General features: G+C 38.6%; 1 long non-coding RNA gene across 1 annotated transcript in view; it reads right to left on the bottom strand.

The window, feature by feature from the left end:
* Positions 1-6,665: 6,665 nt before the first annotated feature.
* Positions 6,666-27,302, bottom strand: part of LOC140696019 (uncharacterized) — a 377,991-nt gene continuing 357,354 nt past the window's right edge. The window contains exon 5 of the long non-coding RNA XR_012071943.1: positions 6,666-6,811. This is a non-coding gene — a long non-coding RNA (uncharacterized lncRNA). The remainder of the gene's footprint in view (positions 6,812-27,302) is intronic.

The raw sequence follows: 27,302 nt of genomic DNA, 5'->3' as shown, positions 1-27,302 counted from the left end.
AATCAACTGCAGATTATACAAACATTTTAATGCAAATACAGAATATTAAATCTGCTATTGCATAGAATATCTTTAAAAACTTGGGGCAGGAAAATTTTTCTTAAGCAAGTCTGAAAAATGCATAAACCAAAGGAAAGGATGGATAATTTCGATGACACCAAGATTCAGAACAGTTTACCAAATATTATAGGAAGACTTAAAATGCAAGCTACAGCAGAGTAATTCAATATTTCTATACATTTCAGAAAGGTCACCAGGGTAAGTCTAGTTACCATCTGTCATGATACAAAGATATCACATAATTATTGACTATATTCCCCAGAGTGTACACTTCATATCTGTGATTCATTTGTTCTGCAGCTGTAAGTTTGTAACTTATTTCTTTCTTTTCTGTTTCTCTCCTTTCCCTGACTCCCTTCCTCTCTGGAAACCACCTGCTTATTCTCTGTATCTATGACACTGATTTTGTTTAGTTATGTTTGTTCATTTGATTTGTTTTTTAGACTCCACATGTCAGTCATACAGTGTTTGTCTTTCTCAGTCTGACTTATTTCACCTAGCGTAATACCCCCTAGGTCCTACATCTTGTTGCAAATGGCAAGATTTTATTCTTTTTTATGGCTGAGTTATATTCCACTGTATGTATGTCTGTATGTATGTGTGTATATATATATATATATATACATATATATGCCACATCTTCTTTATCCATTCATCTATTAATGGGCACTTAGGTTGCTTCCATATCTTAGCTACTGTAAATAATGCTGCAATGAACATAGGGCTGCTTGTATCTTTTCTAATAAGTGTTTTATTTTCTTTGGATAAATACTCCAGGGTGTAACTGATGGATTGTATGGTAGTTCCATTTTTAAATTTTTGAGAAACGTCTATACCATTTTCCATAGTGGCTACACCAAATTACATTCCCACCCACAGTGCATGAGGGTGTCCTTTTCTTCACATCCTCGCCAATATTTGTTACTTGTTGTCTTGTTGATAACAGCCGTTTTGAGAGGTGTGAGGTAATATCTCACTGGGGTTTTAGTTTGCATTTCCCTGATGATTGGTGATGTTGAGCATCTTTCATGTACCTGTTGGCCATCTGTAAGTCTTCTTTGGAAAATTTTCTATTCAGATCCTCTGCCATTTTTAAATCCAGCTGTTTGTTTTTCTGATGTTGAGTTATATAACTTCTTTACATATTTTGGATATTAACCCCTTATCAGATATATTGTTTGCAGATATCTTCTCCCTTTCAGCAGCAGCCTTTTTGTTTTGTTGATAGTTTCCTTTGCTGTGCAAAAGCTTTTTCATTTGTCATAGTCCCATTTGTTTATTTTTGCTTTTGCTTCTTTTGCCTGAGAAAATACATACAAAAAAAAATAGTTGCTATGACCAATAATGTCAAAGAACATACTGCCTATGTTTTCTTCTAGGAGTTTTATGGTTTCAGATCTTATATTTAAGTCTTTAATCCATTTTGAATTTATTTTTTGGCATAGTGTGGAAAGTAGGCCATTGTGATTCTTTTCAATGGCGATGTCCAGTTATCTGAACATCATTTATTAAGGAGGCTGTCTTTTCCCTACTGTATATTCTTGTCTCCTTTGTCATAGTGTTATAGATCAATTATACTTCAAAATAAAGAAACAAAGAAACTCATAGAAAAATAGATCACATTTGTGGTTACCAGAGGTGAGGGTTGGGGGAAGGGGAATTGGTTGAAGGCAATCAGAAGGTATAAACTTCCAGTTATAGGATAACTAAGTACTAGGGATATAATGTATAACATGATAAATATAATGAACACTGCTCTATGTTGTATATGAAAGTTGTTGAGAGAGTAAACCCCAAGAGTTCCCATCACAAGGAAAACATTTTTTCCATTTCTTTAATTGCGTATCTACATGAGATGATGGGTGCTCACTAAGCTTATTGTGCTAATCATTTCATGATTTATGTCAGTCAAATTATTATGCTGTATACTTTAAACTTTATAATGCTGTATGTCAATTACATCACAATTAAACTGGAAGGAAACAATGCAAGCACCAAACATGGGTAAGATTTTTGCAAAATATATAACTGACAAAACACTTATGTTTAGCATACTTAAACAAAGCCAAGCCCTCAGGAGAATAATGAATGAACCACTTGGACATACATTTCACAGAAAACATGAATGTCCAATAAACATACGAAAAGTTGCTCATCCTCAGGGAAGGATAAATTAAGACCACAAATGTGTTACCTTTTTATACTCACTAGTAAGGCAACACTGAAAGTCACAAATGTGGCTAATCATGGATGAAGATGTGGTTCAAAGAGAATTCTCACACTTTACTGTCTAAGCACTGGCACAATCATTTTTGGAGACATTAGCATTTTCTAGCAAAGTTGAAGATCCATGTGGCCCGAGACCCAACAATTCAGACCTAGGTATACACCCTAAAGAATTATTGCAAATTTGCATCAGAATACAGAACTCATTAAAGTATTATTCCTAACAGCAGATAACTGGAAACAACTTGAGTTCCCATCAGCAGTGGATTACATAAATAAACTACAGTGCATTCACACAACAGAATATCATACAGAGATGAAATGAATGAAAGACAGCACTACATAGCAACATGTCTGAATCTCAAAGTCTTAATACTGAGCCAAAAATAAGATTACTGAAGAATACTGTTAGTGTGATTCCATTTACATCAAGCTTTGGAATAAGCAGGACTGAACAATACGCTTTTAAGGAAATACACATATGATACATACATAAAGGAAATTCAGGCAGTGATTATCACACATGTAATCATTGTACTTATTTTATTGGTTTGGGGAGATAATGTAAGTGGAAAAGAGGATTCAAGGGCTTTAAAAATACTGTCACTATTCTATTTTTTAACCTGGTTAATATTTACATATTTTCTTATAAAGACTGTATATTTGTGTACCTCTGTTTACTTTACCATTAAAAAATTAGGAAGAAAAAGAGTATGACCAAAATTTGACACTCAGTAATGATGTAGCAAAAATAATCTCCTGCCAATATCATACTTAAGGGAGAAAAAAGTGGTGTGCCGTTCTTTTTAAAGTAAATCAGACAATTATGCCCATCAAAAAGACTTTGTATTCAGCATTGTTTCAAAGGTCCTAGCCTAATCAGTAGAAGAGAAAAATCGAAATGAATCAATATTCACAGCATTAATAAGAAATAATAAAAACAAATTATCATTATCTGAAGGTGATATGACTATTTTCATAGAAATTCCAAGATAGTCTACTAACAAGTTATTAGACCTAATAAGAAAATTCTGCACAGTTTCTGGATATAAGATCAATATAAAAATAATATTTAATACACCACTGATAATTTAAAATAAATTATTTTAAATGTAGTTAGATATTCCATTCAAAAGAGCAACAAATATAAGAAAACATTTGTAAGTGCTACTAGTTGGAAAATTTTAAATTTTGTGGGAGGATCCAAAATAAAACTAAAATAAATAGACAGTGTTTTCATGAACAGAAAGACATGCATGTTAAAGATAAGTTCAGTTTTCTTATTTTGACAGCATTTTCATAGAAAATTGATGCTGGAGTTAAAATTCCTATGAAAAATTAAAAAATCAGAGGGACCCAAACAACTTGGAAGAAGACTGAGGAGGGGAAATTTTCTCTAATGATTTAGAGATTTAGTCTGACTTGCCCCCTTACCTAGTGCCACCTTCTTGAAGATTCTGTGGATGTGTCTTCCATTCTGTGAATCCTTTCCAGCCTGGGGCAGTTTCCGTCCCCTGTAATTCCACTGCATTCTGTACTTAAGCCTATCACAGCATTGATCGTAACCACACTGAGATCTGTGTTTACTCCTTCATTTCCTTCACTGGGCTATGAGCTGACCATGTGGTCCATCCTCCCTGTAGCCAGAGTGCCACACCGCACCCGGTTCACAGGAGTCAGTGAGTAAATCCCAGCTCCTTGCTCCCTCACGCTGCCGTTGCCATTCCTTGCTAGGATGAGCTTATTGTTTTCATTGAGTTCTTACCTCGTCCCCAGGCTTTGGCAGAGGACTTTATGGTTTGGTCGCTGTCCATGCTCAACTAACTGGGGCTCAACTATAAAGTCATTTCCTTTTTTTTGTTTTTCCATATTGTCAGATCCCTTATTTCATTACATAAAATACAATGACATTGTTATTCCCATCAATCCAGTTAAAATGGACAAGGGCCGAACTATTTCCAGGAGCACCGAAGGGACTAAATGTAAGAGTTCTGGATTAGCCTCATCATGACTTCTGAGACAGTTCAATAAAAATACGAAGTTGAGATACAGAGTTTATTGGAAGTGGAGGAACATACTTAGGAGACTATTCAAGAAAATCTCAGCTCATAGTCTGTTAAATAAACTTAAATAGAAACATTCGATATTTGCGTATATAGAAACATTCTATATTTCCCCTATATAAGGCAGCTGTTTACATTTAGCCAAGAGTTATGTAATCTTTTGACTTCGATTTCAGTCACCTCTTTCATTAAAGAAATAATTCTGAATATCGTCATTTCCTTTTGGAATCTTACCAGGTGAAAAGATAATTCTGTGTATCTTGGCTGGTGGAAAACTTGGGTGTTGGCTTTGCAATTTATACATCCTGTTTGTATTGTCCCGCACATGAGCAGATTTCCTCTTTGCTTATAGGAAAGCCCCTTCCACTCCTAAACCCCTCCTTGTGTTTCTTACGCAATTACTGCTTACCTATTTAAAAATTCAATTCATGCCACAGCCAACAGATTTCCTATTTTGGTGATGTACTTTGGAGGATGCCATTTCAGTAACACAATCAGCTACTAATTTGAACAGAAAAAGGAAAAGCTATTTCCATAAATGAAAGTATTGCAGGCATAAGGTAGTTGTGGCAACTTTCTATCTGAGAAATCCATTTCGGTGAAAAGAGAAAGATGAAAAGTTTTGACAAAGACAGCGTTAGTGAAATGAAAAGGCCTTGCTATTTGAAATGAAGGCATGGATCGTCAAAGTGTGTGGTCAAAGGAGTGAAAATGCATACTCTCATACTTGACCAAAATCAGTGTAGATGAATTCTGTGCTGATGTAAACAGTAGTTGCAATTTGGAGAAAATCTGAATGATACAACAGGAACGGGTCTTCTCCCCAACAAACAGGAGAAAGGAAGGTTTTCCCCTACAGGAGAGGCCAGGGGAAGACCATCACTGGAGAAATGTTTAGTCCTTTTGTCCTGTGGGAGGACTCATGCTCTTGCCTCATACCGTTTTATAGAAGAATGTGGACATATAGAGATTTCTTTAGCTTTTCAGAAAGAATGTGTGTTACATCAAAAAGATAATCCAATGAGAATATCTTCCATACAAATCACAATAATTAGCTGAGGGTTATAGGAGATTAAAAATACAAGAACTAGAAAACAGTCATACTTTCATATATAAAATTCCATTACTCTTCAGTTTTTCTAAAAGTCTGCATGAGGTATGTGATGAACATGAATGCATAAAAGATTAATTGTAATCTATTTTCTCTGTTTCTCCTCAACAGACAAAAATTCTTCCTGTAATTTATCAAAAGAATATCAAACTTTCAAAAGAGTATTTAAAAAAAAAAAACTTTGTCGTGGCAAACTGAATAAATGCTTGAGTTTTTTTCATTCCCTTTTTTATTTTTGGTATTGTTCATGAAAAATCAGGGGCAAAGTAGACAAAGGATTTAGAAATGTGCCCTTGCCAAACCTGAAACTTCTGTAAAAGGATTTAAAAGAAAACCCAAACAAAAGAGTGGGTATATTCGCCAAGGAAAGTGCTACCGTTCTGATACATCTGCCGCAGGACGTGCGTGCTTTCCATGGGAAGGTGGCAATAGGTGGTCTATTTCTCTTCTCTCTCCCTTTCACAGAATTTCAACAGCAGATTCATATTTTTGGACGATGTTCAAAATGTACAGAATTAAAAGACTGATGGTTTCAGTCCCTTCATCTACAGATTCATTTCATAAGCTTTGCCTGAATTAGTAATTTTGGAAACGGACTTTTGCTGACCTGTTAACTGTTTCTGCTCATCAGTTGAGTTTACAGCAAATGTACGAATAGTCTTGTTTTTCTTAGGAGCACTACGTTCTACATTTCTTTCAGAGGTTAATCTTATTCCTGTTTTAGACCTCTTGATGCTTAAGGGTTTTAAATCATACTCCAAATCCCATGAAATATACATCCGTTTAGATCTTTCTTCAGTCCTGAATAAAGGGCCATATTATTTCCTACCAGTTTGTCCTCCAAGGCGTGGAGTTCCTCCGCTGTACTTGGCACACAGATCAACCACCAGGAAGAAGGGGCTGTAGATCGGCCCTCCACAGCTGGCAGTGGTGCTCTTTCGTTTATTGGTTTATTTTCACCATACTCCTCCCCACTTCCTTGAAGTCTCCTTAGAGCTTTTTTTTTCTTTCTAATTTTCTTGCATGCTATGCAGACTACATCAGTCTGAAGAAGTCACTGTGCAACTGTTAACAAAAAAAACCTACTCTGCCCTGTTCACATTGGCTTTTAAAAAGGTTTTTGACCTCTTAAAAAAAAAAGTTGACCTAATTCAAATTGTAAAGAACAGAGTCTGGCTTAGGTTGGTGAATAAATCATTTTAGTATAAATGGGGCACCGATGATGGGGTTATGCATGAGCGAGACTTGCGGCTTCTCGTGTTCTCCTTACTTTCCTGCTGTAGCCACGGAAGTTACGTTGAGTCTTAGGGTTTCTCTCAGGGTGTGATACAAGGACTTCGAGTCCTTTGCCCTAGAAGGACATATGAACAGATAAGTTTCTATTCAGAGTAATTAGAATAAGTAGCTAATTAGAGGCTTCTTGGCACCTAAATACAGAGAACAGGCTGAGTTGGCCCTGCTGTCCTCAAGCTGGAAGTACTGCCAATTTGAACACATCAGACAATGTTTGATGCTAGGGAGGTGGTCATACTGGATTCTATTTAGGTCTGGGAAGTGAAACTACCTTGCTTAGCAGATTAAGCAAGAATAAATAACAATGCTTCATTTATCTTGAGTAAATGTGGTATGTCTCTGGGTCTTTGAATTTCTTCCAACTTTGCTTTAAATTGTATTTTTCCTAAGGAATATTGAAGTTGGTAATTCAATAGTAATTTTAACATATATATATGATATTTATACCCCAAAGGGGTAAGACCAATCTCCTTAGGTTTAAATTCTTTAGGAATCTTGACATTTGACTTGCCTGGAAACTAGTCATCAGGCTATTTAGGGTGGCTAATGATGTACACAAGGTACAGGGAAGTTGGAGGAGCCTGAGAACTATTCCAAACAAAAGTCTTGGTGGGGAATGTGTAACTTGATTCTCATTCTGAATGTAAACACCGTGTGCAAATGGAGGGTCATCCCTCATGTGGCAGGTCCTTCCTGTCCTTGGTTGATGTCCCTTTTGGAATTGTTTGCTGATTCTTTTGCTTACTTCCGTCAACCCTGTGGCTGCCTGGTGTCATTCCCACTTTCTCTGCCCTTTGCTCCAGTGTCAGTTCATATTTGGCCCAGAGCTAGTTTTGCAGAGGTGGGCTGGATAAAGGGCAAAGAAAAGAAGAAGGAAAAGAACATCTTCCTTCTCTGTCCACCATTGTATTTGACGCAATTTTAACATTTCCAGTTCACAGGGAGAGTTGGGATTTTTCACAGAGGATGACAAGTCCCCTGACTGAATATCAGCTTTCTAGAAGAAACCTAGCACTGAAAGGGAAATGGCCCTGAGAGATCACACAGAGGAAGCAGATGTAGCTCCTGCACCCTGGGGAAGTAGATCTCCTTTGCTCCTGAAAACAAGGAGAAATGATGAATCCGCCTCAGCTGTACCTGGCACACGGAACTGAAGGAAAATCCATCCCAGAGCAGGAATGCTTAATTTTGGTGTGAATCAGTTTTGTCCCATTTAGTGAAAGAGGTATATACCTCTATCAGGGCCTGGAGCCAGAGATGGTTCCAATGATAGAATGCCTAGCACTGATTATATTTATTGAATGAATGTCAAGTTAGTGACACAGCAGTTGAATGGCCAGGCCAAAAGTTGGCGGTCATATCAGCAACCACACAGCAGAAGGCATAATTACTGCTTGGAACCAAAGACATCAGGTGAGCAGCACCAAACTGTAGCAATTAGAGGGTTGCTGAGGCAACAGTCCAGGAACAGCACCGTTATTTTGACGAAGAGACTGGTCATTTACCAGGTTAAAGGATGCAGTGACAAGAGTTTGCGAGTACCTCCAGCCCATCCCAACCTGCTCAGTTGTCTTCTCATCCTTCCACCAAATTAGATGCCAGAGAACAGAAGATACTGAGAAGAACTAGGTTCCAGAATTCATTCTGGAGATCTATCTGCAGGAAATTCTTTGCTTGCTTTGCTTTTATTTTGTTACCCACACCTATTCAATTGTTCTACTCAGCACTAGTGGCTTCATCAACACACCAGTTACCTAACTTAGAGGGCACACTTTATTGTCCTGGATATGTGCAAGGGCTCTTGAGTTTGAGAGGTCTAGGTCTGAGTTCAAATCAAAAATTCATGCTAACTCTCTCAGGCCCTGGTTTTGTTAAATGACGAATAAAAAATGATCATAATAACAGTACCAACCTCACAGAATATACACAGAAGGCTCAACACAGCAGATGTTAGCTAAAAAAAAATTGATTAGATCTCTTGTGTGTTATCAAACTTGTGTTATTTCATGTGGTTCCAAGTGGAAAAAACAAGAGTAAGAGTGTACTGAGGGGTGGTGGGAATGGTAATTTGTTGATTACTACTCTGTGCTAAGCACTGCCAGAGATGCAGGGCTAACAGCAGGAACTAAGACCTAGTCAGTGTTCTCATTTAAAAATGGGAAAAGTCAACCACTCAAAAAGTCTACAAATAACAAATGCAGGAGAGGATGCAGAAAAGAGAGCCCTCATACTCTATTAGGGGGCATGTAAATTGGTTCAGTCATTGTGGAAACTAGTATGGAGGTTTCTTAAAAAACTAAAAATAGAACTACCACATGATTCAGCAATCCTGTTCCTGGGCATGTGTTCAGAAAAACGAAAACACTAATTTGAAAAGATACATGCACCCCAACATTCACAGCAGCACTATTTACAATAGCCGAGAGATGGAAACAACCCAAGTGTCCATCAATGGATGATTGGATTAAGAATATTTGGTGTATATATACACAATGGAACATTACTCAACCATAAAAAAGAATGAAATACTGCCATTTGCAGCACTATGGGTGGACCAAGAGAATATTATGCTTAGTGAGATAAGTCAGACAGAGGAAGACAAATACTACATGATACTACTTACATGTGTAACCTAAAAATTAATACAAATAAATGTATCTGCAAAATATACACAGATTCACAGATATAGAAAACAAAATTGTGGTCACCAAAAGGGAGAGGGAACGTGGAAGGGACAAATTAGGGGCATCGGATTAACAGATATAAACTATTGTATATAAAATAGATAAGCAACAAGGATACACTGCATAGCACAGAGAATTATATCCATTATCTTATAATAACCTATAATGGGATATAGTCTGCCATACACCTGAAACTAATATAATATTGTAAATCAACAATACCTCAAAACAAGATAAAGAAGTTCACTACTAAGAATATAATTTTGCATTTGATTCTTATAAACCAATAATCAGTTAAAAGCATAACAGAAAGGAAATGTATTTGGCAAATGAAAATGACTTACGTAAAACCAAATTAGAATCATATTTACCAAATACTAAAACAAATTTACACTTTAGAAATGTACACTACAGTGGTTCCAAGTTTTGTGTTAAGCACTAAGGAAAGGAAACATATACAAAGAGTAATGGTAGAAGCTGTGACCCAAATGTCTTTTTCTATCGGGTATGAGCCAGGTCTTAAAGAAATCTACTGACAACTAGAGAGCAGTTTCAATTGGATTCAAGATACAAACGAAGATACTAAGTAAGAGGTGTACGAATAGATGAATCTTCTGCTGGATACACACACTACAATATTCTTTATTTATACACGGTGATGGAAAGTGAAAGTGTGTGGACTTTAAAGTCAAGACAAACCTGAGTTTGTATCCTATATGCTTGAGGACATTTACTTAACATCTTTGAAACTCAGTTGCACAATCTGAACAAAAGGATAACAACAACCAACAGGAAAATTGCCGACAGTATTAAATATGTGTCAACAGGTGTGGTGCAAAGCAGTGGGAGGGTCCGTAAATATCAGCTTTCCTTCTCCCATCACTTTCTCTCTCTCTCTGCCCCTCTTCTCAGTGACCCCACGTTTGCAACACCCCAGGGAAGATGGAACAGCTGCTTCCTTACTAAATAGGAACCAAAACAAAATTCCACTGAGATCCGATCAATATAACACCTCCACTCACATATGATAGTGTTCAGACTTTCGGAAAATTGTTACAATCCATTTGTTGAAAAATACCCACTCTAACATGGGCTGATCAGACCTGCTCAAGCTCAGAAAAAATTTCTCTTTGTACTTGGCATGTTGATCTGTGAATACACAAAAGTGAGCATTCTAAAAAGACACATTTCTCTATTTCTTTACCATTAGCTTTACTATGTCAAATTAAATTGTTTTAAAGTTGAATACAAATAGCACAATTTTATAAATTGTTCAAGAGACTTTTAATTCTAAAAATTATTATGATTTGAGTATGCTTTCTCACAATTGACGAGTACAGAGGCTGAAATGAGGCTTACTTACTATCAGGATAGTTACTTCTTTAAGATTAGAGGAGATGGAATTCTAAGTAAAAGTGGGAGGAGTGTGTGTGGGGTGTTTTAATTCTTCAGAACTTAACGCAGATGAAATGAAGGGGTAGGCAGTCATGTTGGATTGAAAACTGAATGTATTTAACATCTATCTCAAAGGGGTCATTTCTTCATCTCTTGAGACATATTTGGGATTTGCTTCTACACAAATGAAAAAGAGAAACTTAACTGTTTATATTAACCTGAGGAACAAGCATACGCACGTGTGAGCGTGTGTGCATGTGGTATGTGGTGTGTGTGTGTGCACGTGTGTGGAGAGAGAGAAACAGAGCGAACAGAAATAGTCTCTTGTTTTTCTTCTCACCAGGTGTGGGCCTTTCATTTTTTCCTTTCTCCATATTTCTTGGATAATCACATCCATTTCTATATTTGGACTATTATGGTAACAAATTCCTAACTGTAACACAAACTGAATTCCATCATCTGTAACTATTTTCTAGCCACGTTTTTTACCTCAAACTCCCAATGCCTAAAGTAGAACCCCTAGTGTTTCCCCCACAAACAAACTCTCCCTGACATGAAAAACTTAGACTTGGGATTGGACGCAAAGTTCAATTTATGGAGCCCAACCTCCCACAAACCACAATGTAATGCCACCCTTGGCCATCCTGGACTTGGCCATCTATTTATATTTTCAAAGCCAAGGGACTCATTACTTTACCAGGTAACCCATTACATTATTAAAAAAAAAAAGACATTACCACAAAAGACAAACGTTTTCAATCGTAACATAACAGAACACTGTAGACTACTGCCTGGCTTCAATCTCCGTTCTGCTCGTTTACTTTCTAGACGTGACCTTAGACTTGTTACCTAGCTTCCGTGTGCTTTGGTTTGCTTATTTATAAAACAGTGCCTGCCCGGTAAGGGCTTCTGTGAGAAAGAAACAAGCTAATACGTAATAAGTCCTTAGCAGAGTGGCTGACCCACAGAAGGTGCTAAGTAAGCTGTTACTACTGATACCATTATGATTATTACTTTGAAATATTTCACACATAGAGGTATAAAAATTTTATGATTATTACTCATGTACTCACGATCTAGCATAAAACAAAGCATAACTAATATAATTCATGTCCCTTGGTACCCTTCTCTAATACCACTTCTTTTCTCTGAAGGCTCATCTCTGTACTAAATCCTATGCATTGCTTAATAATTTTGCTATATAGGTACATATCCATAAACAATGAGAGCACTGGATCACATGTTTCTTAACTTTCTATAAATGGTACCGTATGGTGGTGTAGTCTTTTGCACACTGTTCTTGTTGCTCAGTAATATATTTATAAGATTGATCAGTGTGGATAAAGCCAGCTCTCGGTCACTCATTACCACAGCTGTACTCTACTCCATTGTACAGATACGCCACACTTCATTTATTCAGTTTCTACTGAAAGATACTTAGGTCAATTTCAACTCTTCTCTTTTGCCAATTTAAACAATGCTGCTAGGCTATTTACCTATTAGATGGATTCTACTGATCCAAAAATTTGCCCCCATACAATATCCACACATTGCTTCTAGCTCCTCTCTGTAAATACATACAAGATTCTCATATATCCCGTATATTCACATTTTGCAACTCTGATTTTAAAACCAGCTCAAATTATATTACATAAAAATTCTCACTTACTGACCCTGTTTTTGTTTATTATCTTTTGAAATTCTATGAGAAACGTATGCTTGTCATAAAAATCATCGCAACACTATAAAATGGCATAAACGTAATATGGAAATCACCAGTCTCTACTTGCTAATGATTACTGCCCGTTAGAGTTTAGTGAGCATTTTTTCCAGTCTCTTCCTCTGCCTGTACCATACATTCCAACGTACCAGATTAGGGCTCACACTGATAACCTCTTTTTAATTTAATTACATCTTTAAAGACCCAAACACAGTCATATTCGGAGGTAAGCTTTAAACTAGCACATATTCATAAATTATTCCTCTGTAAAGACTATATTCTACGTGGAAATTAATTCGAGAGTCCCAGTTACACAGTGGGCCATGGCACCGGCTGACTTAAATTTGTCAATAGTTCGGAATCACCAGAGCTCGCTTCCTCAGAGTTCCTTTCTTCAACCCCTACAATATCATATTTTCCTGCATTTGAAGAGCAGATGTGAACTAGAGAATGAAAGCCCAGCGACTGTATCCATGAAGTTACAAAACTTAAGTTACTTCAATACTAGAAGTAAGGAAAACTTTTAAACTGCAAGATAAGAATGCATATTTAAAATTATTTGACTTATAATATTTGAAAGCTTCTAGAATTGATCCCAAAGACATGAACTGTACTGTGATATCTGGGGAATTCTACTTTACGCTACTGATGTGAAAGAAATTTTTTGAAATTAAAATTTAATAAAATGTGTCCTTTGATCAACTGTGCACAAAAATAGATTGATAAATTTTCCTTGTCTGTATTTTGAACACAAACATGTGAAGATCAATTTTGACAAAGGCATTAGTGAATCTGCACAGTTTGGGGAGGAGGGTAGTGGTAGAGTGCGTGCTTAGCATGTACAAGATCCTGGCTTCAAAATCTCCAGTACCTCCATTAAAATAACTAACTAAATAAATAATAAACCTAATTACCTCACCTCCCCAAAAAGCTTAAGAAAATAAATAAATTAATTAAAATTTTAAAAATTAGCACAATTTAAAGGCTTGAGAAAAAAAATAATAGTACTATTCATTCCTACAATAGATTAAATTTTTATCTTTTTTCTAAAAATTTTGTTACTGTTATTAAAAAGATTTAAATCTTTATTCTCATTTTGTACTGAAATATTTATTTTATTTTTAATTTTATTCTTCCTACAGGTATGTTCTGATCATTACTTTAATTCATTTTATATCATAATTATTATAGAAAGCAATTTTTTTCACATGAAGGAGGATGATGTTTAAAAGATGATTCATTCTTGATGTCAAATACGCTCGTTACACCATTGCACCCTGTTCACTTTATGCACTCTGCTGGCCACACCAGTTATTAAACCCATTTTTTCCACAGAATGATTAGAACCAGAATCTCAGGTCCTGATGGTGGACAACACTATAGAGCATTATGACAGTTTCATCAAAGAAAAAGATTTTTAAAGGGTACCATGCTACTAGAAAATAAAAAAAAAATCCCTCTAATGTTCAGTAACCAAACACTATACTATTGCAAGCCAAACACTGCTGGGAGAGAAAATTCAGAGAAAGGGAAGTACATATATTTTTATTTTCCAGAACCTTAGAATCCAGTGAGGAGATAAAATACAAATGTGAGACTGGAGTTCAGTACAGAGACCACTTGCTACAGAGTCCGAGAACCTCGGTAGAGACTGGTGTTCTGTCACTGTCTAGATTTATGACCTACGCGAAATCACTGACCTTCACTGTCAAACACAGATAATATTATCTTACAGACACTGTATCTGGCACGTAGTAGGCATCCACCAACTAGGAGATAAATATGAACAAGATATGACGTTAAATATGGAGGAGATGATTGAATGTTTGATGCAACAGTAAATAATATGGTGCCGATTAATTGCCTAATAGAAGATGCACATAGTATAAGAGTTCAGAAAAGGAAAGATCATTTGCACCTGAGGGGTTTCCATAGGTTTAAATCCACTACCAGACTCCCAGCACACACTAGGGAGGTGGACAGAAATGGGGCCTGGAATCATCCTAAGAAGTTGTTTGTTTGTTTTGAGTAAAGGTAGATTTATTTAGAGAGATACATACTCCACTGACAGAGCAGGCTGTCTCAGAAGGCAAGAGAAAAGTCACGAGGTGTGAGGGTCGGATGCTTAGTTTAAAGCAAAAGTAGATACACACTCCATAGACAGAGTGCGGGCCATCTTACTCAGAAGGGAGAGGGGCCCATTCTAAGAAGTTCTGATACAACAAACTGCCCTGCATGAATGGTCTCACCTTCCTGTTAGCTCCTCCTGGCTTAAAACAATGTAAGTTCAACACTGAATGAAAGACGTGGAACACAAAACATCCTACACTGCAAGCTTCCTTTATTTAAAGTACACAAAAGGCAAAACTCATCTATGGTGCTACAAATGGGCACGGAGTTTACCTAGTGGGAGCGGCAGAGAACAGAGGGGCAGGAGGGCAGTTCCAGAAGCTAGGATTGTTCTCTTCTCTGATGAGAGTGTTGGTTACCTGGCTGTCTCCAATTTCTTAAAATTCATTAAGCTGTACCCTTATCTGTGTACCTTTCCATATACAGAGTTCTCTTCACTACAGTTTAAAATATCTAAATTTTCACTTTGAAGATTTCGGAAAAAAATAAAGAGAATGTAGGAAGAAAACTAAAAGGAAAAATCACCTATAATCCTAGAACTCAGAATAATTACTATTAACATTTTGAAGCAGATGCTGCACGCATAATTCAGATCATCCTCGAGAAACTATTTCACAACTCTTTCTGTTTTTTGCTAAGCAAATATATTTGCAAGAAGTTTCCCAGGATGGAGAATATTTTTCTAAAACATGATTTATATTTATACCATGGTTTCCTTAGCCAATCTCTTATATTTTTATAATTAGCATATTCATATATTTTAAGTATTTAAATATTACCACAATGAACTCTTCCGTAAATACATCTCTCAATAATTGACCAATATAAATTCATACAGCTGAAAAAGTTAAGTCTTTGAAACACAGTTTTTTCAATTTCCCTTCAAGATTTGAGCTTATTTTGCTCAAATCCTCAACAATATTGAGAATATATTTTTTAATCTGCACATTTTACAGATGAACAAGGCTTTTTCTTTCAAATGCTGCTTTTTTCAGTCCAGAGCTTGAACACTCTTCTACGTTATTAGCTATCTCTGTTTCTTTTTCTGGAATGCCTCTTCCTAGCCTTGGCCAATTTTTCATTTTCTGTTTTTGTTTCTTTTTTTTCTAATAGAGCATTTCACTTCTCTCAGACTGCTCAGCTTTGTAGTTTCCTACAATATTGTCCCAACTCAATATTTCATTCAGACTAAGACCCAGACTCTACTTGCTTTATGAACTAAGTTTCTTTTCATGCAGTGATTCTTTTTGCGTGTGACCCCGTTGATGTTTCTGGTTTAACCTGTTAAATGTTCTGCGTTTTAAAAGCTTGTAATAACCAAACCTACACATGGACAAGACAGTAGCACTTGGCAGCAGAAGCAAATGAGACTGAATATAAACTCTCCTCAAGTGTTAGGTCCTGGAACAAACCTAATTCTCACTACCATTCCCCAAGGGTGACTACACTTACCCATCTTCAATTATAGTGAACATTGCCAAATTGCCCAAAGTTGTGGCATGACAGTTTTAATAAATAGATGGAGAGATTTTTCTTGTTCGTGCAGAGCATCTGATTTGTAGAAGGAAATCTGCTATTTCCATTTTGTCTAAAATTCTGCAGAAGCAAACATATTTTCATTTCCCTCATTGCACTAAAGTCTATTAGAAAGCAAGTGTGTTTTCCACAGAGCACAGATTGCCTGCAGTTTCCTCTTGGGATCTGTATTTTTGTCTGCATGTGATCTGTATTTTAGTCCTATCTCCCTGAAAGAGGACTTTCACATTCTGCAGTGACCACGTCTCTGCTGGGAATGGCTCAGCCGGGCGGGGCAGCAGAGGGGGCAGCAGGCATTTTTCTGTTTTATTCTCGATTTTCAGTGTGCCCTGTGGCAAGCCTTAGTTCTTTTCCTCAGTTTGTCCTGAACCCTTACCTTTTTTTTTTTTTTTTTTTTTTTTGCTTATCTCTATTGTTTCTCTTCCTGCTGTCACCTGCGGTGGGCTTGGGGAACAATGTTCCTGCAACACAGAGCTTTTGAGGGAAATGTAAATTGCAGGCGGCACTGAGTCCCGTCTGTTTTCTCATCGGAAAGCAGTATTTCAGAGAGCTGAGCTGGCGACAGGGCTCTGTGAAGACACGCCGAGTTCAGGAATATTCCCTGTTCCCAGGCCCTGGTTGTGCAGAAGTGGGACTTTCTGAAGAGGGGGCACTCTGGGAGGGAACGGGCACTTTCAGAAGCAGATGCTCCTGGCTTTGGAAGGAAAACCCGCTCTCATCAGAGTTCAGCACTCTTGCAGACAATCCCCAGCTTTGGAGAGAGACGGAACAAAACCCAGTCTCTTAGTCCGGGGCATAAATGCAAGAGGCTTGCCCTAAGTGTGTGCGCGGGATTCTAGCTGGCTAAAAATGTTGCGCAGAGTTAAAGTGAGGCATTGTTTAGGTTTGAACGAAGGCAACCAATTTTTAACAACAGAAGTTCTGTTGCTGAATCTCCCCCCTGCCTCCCGCCCCAGCATTTCAGTTCCTCTGCCCTTGCACCTGCTTTCATTTTTGGCTTCTTGGCACTGATGTTCACAGAGACATCAGCTGGCAGTGGCAAACTGCTAAAAGCTCCCCTGCAATGCAGCGCTGCGAACGCCAGCCATTTATCCACTGGTGCATGCCAGCTGAGCGTCAGGTCTCCCCTTCTCCCTCCAACCCCAACCCCCGCAGCCCCCCGGTTTTGCTTCCAAATAACAGCAAATGATCCCAGCCAAGCAGCGGTCTGGCCCTTGGCGTGTCCCTTAAGTGTGGCCACTGCTACTGGCTGCCTCCATTTGCCGTGATTATCATATTTTGATCCAAAGAATCTTGCAGAAAATTTAGATGACAATACTATTTCTTCTCTTCAATAAAAGCTCTTGGCCCACAGGCTCATTTTGCTCTCCTCAGCAGATGGTGGGATAGTTTCTTGAGGTCTCTTTGACTTGAAACAGCCTTTTTGTTTTTGTTGCTTATTGAGAGCCAGTTGCCCCAAATTCATTGAATAGAGACATCCAAGTCTCAGTTTAAGCTAAGCTCCAACAGATAAATACTGACTTAGAGGGGGTGGGGGCTGACGGACAAGCTGGAAAGGCAAAGGGGCTGTTGGAAGTTAAGTATTCAGCACAAAGCTTTGCAGTTTCAAAAACGATGGCTTTAAGTTCTCCATTCAGCACAGCAATTCAGGCTGTACACTGAGAAAGTGTGAGAAATCTGTGAGAAATTCGACATATATTTATTTTTCTTGGAAATTAGAGAATATCTTCACAGTGTACACTCTGAAGGGCTTTTGTTTTGTTTTGTTGTGTTTTTAATGATCTAAACCATCTGGGGAGTTGATAAAGAATGTGATTTTTCACAAGCTGAGCTAGCAAAGCCTATTGCTAAATCCCAAACCTTTATCCAGCCTACAGATAAAACCAGGGTGGGAGAACTTCCCTTCCAGCTCTGAAGGACTAGGATCCCACGTATGCCAAATGCTTCAGTCTTCGGGTGATAAGAAAAATAGAGAACTGACTAACGGAGGCTGGCTCAAGCGTTCAGAAACGGATGGTACTTTAATTTTTTGTTTCTTTTTAAGATCGGTGGAGGTCACAGATTTCCAGAAAATCTGCCTGAAAACCCAGTCAGCATCATATTTCATTGGATGCCTCCATGGTCTTTTTTTTTTTTTTTTTGATTCAGGGGCAAGAATTAGCACATGCAAGGATTTCTTAATCATCTGTTTCTCAAATCTGGAATTCAAAACCTATCTTCATAGAGCACACAGAAAACACGGCAGAGGCACCATGATTGCGGTGGCCAGCCTGCAATACTCACTGGCTTATATCAGAAAGTGTGTGTACTTGGGGTTTTTGACAGATGAGGGTTTGGGCTCAGTATTTGATCCAGCCAATATGGATGAGATAGAGAAATCAGGACATGTCCTTCCCAGGAACAAGCCATACACTGAAGGTGTAATCGTGTCATGCTCTTTGACTCAACCCTCTTTTTCCCCTGGGTTCAATTTCTTCTTTTCTGGTCATCCACCATGGAGGTTCCGAAAACTAACTGGAAAGTTACCCCTGTGTATTCAAACACATGCATGCTAGCAGTTACAAGTTGCTTGAACTTTGCTTATAATGTGCACAGATATCTCTAACTAGAAGTTTGACGACATTTCCAAGGCTCGGTCATTAATTAGTATTCTCCATGAAACCTCCATGGGAATCAATCAGTACTTGATGCCTATCACATGCTGCTCATACTTTATTCAAAAGCAGGTAAACTGTGTATGAAATGTCATTTTATTACTTTTGCTTAAGATGCTTTTAGAATTAAGAATGCAGTTAAACATTCAGATGTGTCACACTTCTACTGAAGGGGGCTCCTACCTGGGAGACTGAGGAACAGTCATTCTGTTGCAAAGAGTTCGCAGGAAATCATCACCGGGTAATAAAATTGTAAGGAATGGGGACGACCTTCAGTAACAATGCTTACTTTAGGAACCATCTCCTTCTTTGACAAAGCCAGAGAGCTTATCGCCCCTGTACTCATTCCTCACTCTAGCTCTGTGTTTCCAATTCTAGAAGCATCAGTCTAGTGAAGCATAGACCATAGGACAGCGAGTCAGAACCCCCGCACCTAAGATTTCCTCCCAATGCTTCCTTCTGAATCCTTTAGCCCCTTTGAAACTTAGCCTCCTCATCTGAAAAATGGGAATGCCACCACAGGGCCCATACCAACTCACAGGCTTGTTGTAAGAAGCAAATTAAATTATTGTTATGAACTTTACATCAATCTACAAAGATTCATTACTATCACTATTACTTGTGTTAGAATGCTTTGTGAACCACACAAAGCTACAGAGCTGTTAGTTATAATAATTATTATTTACATTACAACTGTTTTGACAGAGCCTTCCCGAACTTGGCCTTCCTCCTCTCTCCCCTAGTTCAGAGAGTGGCACCATCCAAATAATTGCATGACCTTTGACACTTCCTAGTCACTCACTCTCATTTTCAAGCCATCCCAAATTTCATTGATTTTAACTTGTTTGACTAAAAAGAACTGAAGGCAGTGTGTTGTTTTTGGTTCTGATTTATCAGTGGTTCTTAGCTCCATTTTGTTGAATGAGTGAGTAAATTGAATTTACACATCTTTATAGGTGATTACTTTTACTCTACTTCATTCCCAAAGAGGGATTTTAGAATGTAATAAGGAAGGTTACACGATACATAAATACAACAAAATAGCATTTATCAGAAGTAGGTGGGAAACACAAAGGAAAACCAATGGTAGGGACTGACATTGGAACCAGATGTAAGGCTAATACAGAGGCAGTTGCCATTGAATTCTCACCATGGTTGGGTCCAGATATAACTGGACGGACACAAAATACGCTGTTCATGGAGTGAAAGCAGAAGTCTTATCTAAGAAAAACACACATATTCTAGAGATAATTACAGAGAGGAATTTCTGGAGAATTTTCTAAAAAGGATACTGTGACATGCAAGGAATAACGTTTCTAATGACACCCGTACAGAAGATATGCAGTCATTTCCTGCAGCTATTTCTTTAAGCATTGTGCTTACTTGGGACTGGAGGTACTTAAATACTAAGACAGGCCTTGCTGTCAAGGAATCACTGAGATACATCTGGGGGTAAAGCAGGTGGGGAGGGATAAATTGGGAGTTCAAAATTTGTACCTCTTGGGGGAGTGATGGAAATGTTAGGTAGCTTGATATATCTATCAAAATTCATCAAATTGTACATCTGAAATATGTGTAGTTTACAGAAATTATACTACAATCAAGTTGTTTAAAAAATAAAATAAAAATACTAAATAGAAAAAAAAATCTATGGTATACAAATGACTCCCACTCACTAAGACACGTTCAGTTAACAGAAGGAGGGTGCGTGGGGCAGTGGGGCCAGAAGGAGGAAATCCCCAGTCCTACTCAGTAAATTAAGGAAGGCTTCTTGGAAGAGATAGCACCAGATCTCCCGAGTTTATTCAACAAGTACTACTTAGCAATTGTCCACTATCCGGTGTGCACGAGGACAGGTGCTCAGATTACAATGCTGAGAACACGGCTTTGTCTTTATAAGCAGAGCGAGGGCCCTGAACAGCGTTTCAGTGAGGAAGACTCATCTGCTAGTGAGTCACTGCCGTCCGCACCCCCAAGCCCCCAGCAACTGTGACCCTTTAAATAACAGATCGCTTGCTTTCCCCTGCCTTCTGGAGAGGAACCTGGAACAATATCAGGAACTGCTCGAGGAGCTCCCGCTGCTGTGCAGAGCTGCCAGAGGCCTTGGGAACGGAAGCAGATAAGAAACACACTTCTAGGAATGCATGGGGAAGCCTCAGCTTTGGACAGAAGGGCTGGGACCAAACGGGGCCGAAACAAAGACCTAGGCGCTTGGCATCTAGGAAGAGCAGTAAATATTACTGGACTCCAACTGAAATGACATTCTGGGAACTAGACCTGAAAGCCATTTTTCAGAATACGCAACCAGGTTCTCTCATTCTGAATAACTGAGATGAGCCAGTTAATCCTCGTGTCGAGGGTCGATATCTTGATTTTTCCAGTGATCTAGCTTGTGAGGTACTTCTCACTGTCAGCAGAATTTTAGGGCCAACGAGCCAACATCAGTAGGAAGGAATCCTTTCTTTCTGCCTAAATAAATAACACTCTGATATATTTTAATATTACCTTATATGATTATTTACTACATATAAAATAATACTTCTCAATTAGCATCCCTCAGAGGATTAACGCCACGTGCTATTTGCAAGACACAGCTGGGCACAGAGAAAGAGGCACAGAAACTGTCCAGAGAGACTCCACCAGTATCATGCTTAAAAGAATTAGGGAGAATTCTGAAATTATTCCTAGAACAACAAAGCAATGTATTAAAGTACAACATGGCATGTGAGAAGGGTTAAGGGCACAGTGCAGACAATACCTCACAGAGGAAATGGAAAAAAGGCTTGCCGGAGCAGAAGGGATCAGGGAAGATTTTATAAAATACTGGGACCTGAAGAATAGGAAAAATTTAAACATAAGAAATATCAGACAGTCCTACCCAAGGTCCCGGAAAGCTTATAAAGAGGTTGGAAAATATTTAAAACAAAAATAACATGTTCAAATCAGGGAATCAGAAAATTAAGTAACACAATTGCCAGAAGAAATCTCTTGCTACTCACACACACACACACACACACACACACACACACACACACACTGAAAAGAGTATTCTTGGGACATACGAAACATCTGAGAAAGCAAATGCAAGAAGATTCAGAAAGAGAAATATTCATCTTTGTAAAGAAACATCCACCTGTTCATGTTCCTTCAAAGGCACAGATATTATGCAATGGGAACTCTTACAACCTGCCAGGGGAAAAAATAACTTATTGCCAAATGTGTCAGTGCTTGTGGTTCATTCTAGGCAGGTGTGGGGTGTATCTGTGATTGTCAGGGAGTCGAACCTGAACAAACCATATTATTCTATTAAATTCAAAACCGATTTTAGTAGTGCTGCATATCAGACCAAATCATATTTTGGTTATAAATAAAATCTAGCTCTATGTCAGTTAAATCCCTATAAAACTGGAAGAAAACAAAACTCTAGCACTTGTTCTCAGATGTTTGCTTTAAATAAACAGAGCATGTTCTCTGAAACAAACTGGTATTTCCAGTTATTTTAATCCTCTCAGATGAAAATTCTACCACAGTTTAAAAAAATCTATAAACTTATACATATATATCAAATTTGATATATATAAATATAATAAATATAAAATCAAATATATAAAAATATCAAATTATATATACATAAGCAAATATATATATAATTTATATATATATATATATATAATATATATGTATATAAATCTTCAGAGAAGTTAAATAACTTGCCCAGGATCATATACGTCTGACGCCAGACCCCTGCACTTAAAGTTACAAGAGGTTCTCATGTAACGTTGGGCCACACACCAGATCCACAGGAAGGTTTCTCCGTGCAGACACCAGAACTAGCCCTGATCTACTGAATCAGGATCTCCTGCACTGGGCCAAGTATGGAGATTTTAAAAGCCTATTTGATAATTTTCATGCAAATCCCTGGTTAAGATGCAGCCTACAGAAACTACCCCCCACCCACTCCAGAAATAACAACAGTAAGAGGCTAGGAGTCCAAGTTTGTCACAGAGATGCAGCAAGAATAAGGTGGAGAAATATTAATCTTTGTACTGTTCTTGCTTTCCCTCACTTCCCAACTTTCTTTTAAATGAGTCAGAAGTATTTACTTGGCCTGAAGAACTTGGATTGTAGTAGAAAGAGTGTAGTGGAACAGACACAATTCGTGGTCATTTTTGGCTTTCCTGATGATGCTCTAGAGAATCATCAGGAAAGGCCTGGAGGGGAGCACTGACTGGGAAGAATCAGAAAGAGAAGAGAGGGGCTGCTGCCCTTCTCAAGGTGTTCACAGAGGTCACAGGCAAGGAATGGGGGGAAGGTGAGAGTGACACGGATTCCAAACTGCTCCAGCTACTGTGGGGCAGAATGGAAGAAAAGCCGGCAGAAGTGGTGGTAACAGGCTGTCAGTGTGCGGAGGAAGAGGAGGTTAACTCTGCCAGGTGACATGTGAGAGAAGACTTGGCGACTTTAGCCTCAGACATGCGTGTGAATGACGGATGGGGTTTTCTGCTGATGGAGAGTGTGGGGAGGCACGTTTTGGGTATCTTAGTTAGGCAGTACAAGATTAGAAGCAGACAGCGTTTACTGGGCTGTGCAAAGCAGATTCCAGAGAAAAATACTGTATCTCTAGTACTTTTTAATTTGACTCTCTACCACATCAAAAGACATACGATGAATAATAATATTACTGACTTAGCAACCTCACAGCTTGCCAGCGTTGGGCAGACCACTTTCACCAGGAAAGTCCTCAGCCAGTATGTCTTTGGTGACTCCTCATTTTCCTCTGACACCCTCCTCTTCATACGTCTTGCCCATTGTCTCTGATTTGACGCTCTCAAGCAGCTGGATTCTCAGACCTACTAACTGCTTCCAGTGACTCAAGTCACAAAACTGAAAATACAGTTGCCTCTTGGTGCTGCGAGGATTTGGTCCCAGGACCCGTGAGGATACCAGAATCCGCAGATGCCCACGTCTCCTACACAGAGTGTCCCTGCATACAGCCAACCCTCTGCCTTCGCATGCTCTGCATCCACGGATTCAACCAACACCAGATGGAAATTTGAATTTCAATCAAGATTAAAATTCTATTAAAACACTCTGTGAAGCTTAACTGTGGAAGTAGAAAGATAATGCTCCCACCTAAGACTGACCCAATTAGAAATTAGTTGGGAAAAATTCAGACCTGGTAGAACAACTGAGGAATAGATCGTGTAAGTTAAAAGTGACCTTAAAGATAATCTAATGTTATATTTTTATAATCTATTGATATCAAGACCCAAAGAAGTTAAATAATGTGTCCAAATCCAGAAACTTCTAAGGGTTAGGAATAAAAGAACCAGTGATCTTCCTCTGATGCTGGCTGAGGTAAGAAGCGGCCACACTCAAGGTAAGACTTTGTAGGCTGCACCTCTTCTGCCTACTTTACCTAGGGGCCAACCCTCCATGTGAACTTGGGGACTTATCCCTCCTAATTTATTTGTTCCAACCAAGACCAAAATCCCATAAACTAACTATATATCAGTAAGCAACAATAATTTATCTTCCTCAAATTCATAGCAGACTACACCAGAGTGACTGAGGAGCCAAGCAGGCTCAAATTTAATGAAACTAGGTTGCAATTAGCAATAAGGGTCTTATCTAGTATCACATTGAAAATCATCGACAAAATGAGGAATTGTCTCTTTTCCATTTTAATGACCTCAGTAAGAAGCATGAGCATGCCAAACACAGAACTAATGAAATTTGCAGAAGATCTATTTTTAGAAATCATAGCTATAGCGTAAGGGTTCAAAAATAATAAACGACTTGGAAGAATCTATTTAAAATTCTGAATAACATGTTTCAAGTTACAGATGAATATATCTGTAGGTAGAGAACCTTAGCATTATTAATACAAAAAGTTATGTCTGGAAAAAAAGAAGAAAGTCAAGCAAATCTTTGGTTGATTTACAAGGTGATACCGCAGAAAAGGATATAACATGCAATGTGAAACTGGGACAAGAAAAGCCAATGTTGGGAATTAAGACTGGATTTTCAGAAAAATGTAGAGAAAGAAGAGGTAATTCAAAACAAGGACAAGAGTGATTATGTCATCTGGGGACTAATGTATGTGAAAGGAAACATGAACACTATGATCAAAGGTGTGGTTAGGTAAAGACCGAAGTCATGAAGTCTTAACAGTCATGATACGCAGAAAAGGGAAAATACAATGAAGTAAATCTAAAAAGAGAATTCTGGAAGAAATTTCTGCACCAGTTACTACTAAAAAAAATGCAGAAGTCTCACAGTTGACAATATGTTTCCAAAAATGAACTAGAATCCTAAAATTTCCTAGAATTTCCAGCTTAAAGAAAAAAATATGGCAACTGTGAATGTTTCATTTACTTATTAAAAACTGAGTTACCAATCCAGTCAGTGGCTACATATCCCTGTAGCTTTGGGTTTGAGGGTCGGTACACAAGCTGAGCTTTCTTCAGTTTCGCTCTTTCAAAGAACATGAAGTTTAGGGAGTATGAATCCATCAAAACCTAACCTGAAAGAAAGCCTTTTGAGAGGAATTGTATTATATTAATCCCACTTGAACACCTGGCTTGTCAATAGCATCCTCGGATCTCAGCAAGAGTGGCCCCTACCCTGGGCCCCACGTTGTGAGTGCCCAGCTAAGGCCTTCCTCAGCCCAGGCCCCTCCACCAAGACAGGTGGCTGGGGGCCCAAGGCTTGTTCTCACCTGTCACCTACGCCCCCGCGTCTAGACCATACTCCAGGTGCCCAAGACACCAGAATTTCTTTCCTAGAGTTCCCTGAGCCCACGTGCAGGACTGTGCTTGCCTCTCCTTCAGGTCCTTCTCTCAGGAGGATGGAATGTGTCCCCAGTATTTGGCCCAAGGCCCGCGGGATGTCAAGGGGCACGTGGCTGCAGCATGTACGTGGAGGAAAGCAGTGCACAGAGCTGGTGAGAACAGGCCAGAGTGTCCCCTGGTGCACGAGGCTCCTCGTGGGGCGGGAAGGAGCCTTGAAGGGACTGCATGCCCAGTTCCTACCCTCTGAAAGCCACCATCTTCCTTGCAGTAACTCTAAGGAATCTAAAACTTGTAAATATGTACCTGGGCTTCCATACCATTATAAAGATTTTTCTTAAGGTTGGAAGAAGCAACATATTTAAACTGAAAGTCATTAGTGTGACTTCCGTATCTAAAGTATGTAGACATATGGGTTGTGGTCTTGCCCTGGGCCTACAAATTTCTAGAGGCAGGCCTGCTACGTGCCCCGTCCCAGTCTATTTGAGTTCCCCGAGAACAGAGACTACACCCCCATCCGTCCAGTGCTTTTGGATCATACCCGACAAGAAGCGTCATCCGTGTCTGGGGATTCAGACTGAATGGAAGAAGGAAAATGCAGAGACACATAATCTGAAGGTAAGAGGAGTGAGGCAAGTATTTCCAGCAGTTAGACTTGTCATCAATCTGCCCCATTTCCCTGCCTTTCCCACTACAGAGAGGAGTATTCAGGAACTTTACTCCAGACTCAGAACCTGTGCCCCTGATGAACAAGGTCACCACAGCTGTACCCAGCATTTTACAACCTTGCAGCCTGTGTTTTATATCCTACCAGGGTCCCTGGAAACTTCACTTAGCACGTGGTTAGAATTTCAAGAACAAAGCCGTTTGAGTTTCCCTTGGCTGGTTTTTCCCCCCCTCAAGGAAATCAACAGAGGCTCCAGAACTTTCAACTTCATATTTTGGGACATTGCATACTTCAAGACAAATTTATGGCTTCTTTTATTGAGGTTTTAAAGGACCGTTGATAATATCCTTTCAATGAACACCTTACTAAGGAAAACGGACTTTTTTCCAGTGGCTCCTATATGCCCCATTAAGTCACTCTTTCTTTTTTCTTTAGAGGAATTACCATATAAATTCAGTTGTCATTATTTTTAGTAGAACCACACTTAATTCTCACCACCTTTGTAGGGCACTCGGAATATGACTTACAACCTAATATTCTGTATACATTATATAATTCAAAAAAAGAATCATCTTGAAATCACACTGGAAAACAATGGTAATTTTTTTTCTGTTTGTTTCTATTTTATATATGTACTATTTCTCAACAAATGGTGAACCTGGGATAAGGTAATTAATGCAGTAACAAATATTAGCAAATTAAGGAACCAGGAACATGTTTACATTTTGTTGTTGTCAGGTATAATCCTGTGTTTATGAAACCGAGCCGTCTTTGTCTCTTACGGTAGTTCTGGTTGGCTGTCAGAGATGATGTTTTTGAAATTCCTTTGCAAATAATTGCATTCCTACAAGATTTACTTAAGCTAGGAAATCATTACTCTTGTTGACAGACTGTCCAAAAGACCTTCAATTCACAACTTTTCCTTGAATCCCTGTTTGCTTGGTATAGGTTTGGGCAAATTGTGTATGCTTT

This window comes from Vicugna pacos, chromosome 4 (genome assembly GCF_048564905.1).
Source record: "Vicugna pacos chromosome 4, VicPac4, whole genome shotgun sequence".
Taxonomy (NCBI): Eukaryota; Metazoa; Chordata; class Mammalia; order Artiodactyla; family Camelidae; genus Vicugna; species Vicugna pacos.
Note: the sequence above shows the minus strand (reverse complement) of the source record. Positions and strands in the feature narration are given on the sequence as shown.